Below are 2,659 nucleotides of genomic sequence, written 5' to 3'. Positions count from 1 at the left end.
GTTTATACTCAACAAAGTTTGAAACTCTGTTTGAAATTAACAACTTTCTAGATAAATACCAGGTGCCAACGTTAAAAGAGGATCAGATAAGCCATCTAAATAGTCCCATAAGTCCTGAGGAATTAGAAGCAGTCAATAATATTCTCCCATAAAAAAAAAAAAAAGCCCAGAAGCAAATTGGTTTAGTGGGAAATTCTATCAGATCGTCAAAGAAGAGTTAATTCTGATACTCTTCAAACTATTACACGTAATAGAAACTCAAGGAATACTACCCAACTCATTCTATGAAGTCACAATAAAGCTTATGCCTAAATTAAACAAAGATTAAACAAGGAAGGAGAAGTCATACCAATCTCCCTCATGAACATTGATGCAAAAATACTGAACAAAATCCTGGCCAACCGAATCCAAGAATGCATCAAAACTATAATTCACCATGATCAGATAAGGCTTCATACCAGAGAGGCAGGGATGGTTCAATATATGGAAATCTATCAATGTAATCCACTACATAAACAAACTAAAGGAAAAAAACACATGATCATTTCATTAGATGCTGAAAAGGCTTTTAACAAAATCCAGCATCCCTTCATGATAAAAGTCTTGGAGATATCGGGAATCCAAGGCCCATACCTAAACATAGTGAAAGCAATATACTGCAAATCAGTAGTTAACCTCAAGTTAAACAGAGAGAAACTTGAAGCAATCCCACTAAAATAGGGGACCAGACAAGGCTGACCACTCTCTCCCTATCTATTCAATATAATACTTGAATTCCTAACCAGAGCAATCAGGCAGCAAAAGGAGGTCAAAGGTATACAAGTTGGAAAGGAAGAAGTCAAAATATCACTATTTGCAGATGATATGATACTATACTTAAGCAAACACAAGACTTCCACCAGAGAACTCCTAAAGCTGAAAAACAACTTCAGCAAAGTGGCTGGATATGAAATTAACTCAAGCAAACCAGTAGTGCTTCTCTAATCAAAATTAAACAAGATGAGAAAGAAATCAGAAAAATGACACCCTTCACAATAGTCCCAAACAATATTTCATACCTAGGTGTGACCCTAACGAAGCAAGTAAAAGATATGTATGACAAGAACTTCAAGCCTCTGAAGAAAGAAATCAAAGACGGTCTTAGAAGAAGGAAAGATCTCCCATGTTCATGGATTGACAGGATCAATATAGTAGAGATGGCCATCTTGCTGAAAGCAATCTACAGATTCAATGCAATGCCCATCAAAATCCCAAATCAATTCTTCATAGATCTAGAAAGAGCAATTCTCGAATTCATCTGAAATAACAAAAAACCCAGGATAGCAAAAATGATTCTACACAACAAATAATCTTCTGGGGGAATCACCATCCCTGACCTCAAGCTCTACTATGGAGCAATAGTGATAAAAACTGGTATTGGTATGCAGACAGTCAAGAAGATCAATGGAATAGAATGGAAGACCCAGTAAAGAACCCAAACAAGTATAGTCACTTGATATTTGAAAAAGAAGGTAAAAACATCCAGTGGAAAAAAGACAGCATTTTTAACAAATGGTGCTGGATCAAGTGGAGGTCGGCATGTAGAAAAATGCAAACCAAACCATTCTTATCTCCTTGTACAAAGCTCAAGTCCAAGTGCATCAAGGATCTACACATAAAATCAGACATACTGAAGCTTATAGAGGAGAAAGTGGGGATGAATCTTAAATACATGGGCATAGGGTAAAAGTTCCTGAACAGAACACCAATGGATTATGCTCTAAGAACGATAGACAAATTGGATCTCATAAAACTGCAAAGCTTCTGCAAGGCAAAGGACAAGGTCAATAGGACAAAATGACAACCAATAAATTGGGAAAAGATCTTTACTAACTCTACATCCAATAGAGGACTAATATCCAATATATACAAAGAACACAATTAGTAAGTCTCCAAAGAATCATATAACCCTATTAAGAAATGGGGTACAGAGCTAAACTGGCAATTCTCAACTGAGGAAACTCGAATGGCTGTAAAGCACCTAAAGAAATGTTCAGCATCTGTAGTTATCAGGAAAATGCAAATCAAAACAACACAGAGATTCCTCCTCACACCAGTCAGAATGGCTAAGATGAAAAACTCAGGGGACAGCAGATGTTGGAGAGGATGTAGGGAAAAAGGAATACTTCTCCATTGTTGGTGGGATTGCAGGCTGGTAAAACCACTCTGGAAATCAGTTTGGTGATTCCTCACCAAAGTAGACATAGCTGAGGACCCAGATATACCACTCCTAGGCATATACCCAGAAGATGCTCCCACATGTAATCAGGACACATGCTCCATTATGTCTATAGCTGCCTTATTTATAACAGCCAGAAGCTGGAAAGAACCCAGATGTCTGTCAACAGAGGAATGGATACAGAAACTGTGGTATATATACAAATGGTGTACTATTCAGCTATTTAAAAACAATGAGTTCATGAAATTCTTAGGCAAATGGATGGAAATTGGTACAACCACTCTGGAAATCAGTCTGGCGATTCCTCCGAAAACTGGGCACCTCACTTCCAGAAGATTCTGCTATACCACTCCTGGGCATATACTCAAAAAATTCCCCAGCATGTAATAAGGATACATGTTCCACTATGTTCATAGCAGCCCTATTTATAATTGCCAGAAG

Source organism: Apodemus sylvaticus, chromosome 9, assembly GCF_947179515.1.
Source record: "Apodemus sylvaticus chromosome 9, mApoSyl1.1, whole genome shotgun sequence".
Classification (NCBI taxonomy): domain Eukaryota; kingdom Metazoa; phylum Chordata; class Mammalia; order Rodentia; family Muridae; genus Apodemus; species Apodemus sylvaticus.
The sequence above is the reverse complement of the archived record's forward strand: the minus strand, read 5'-3'. Positions refer to the sequence as shown.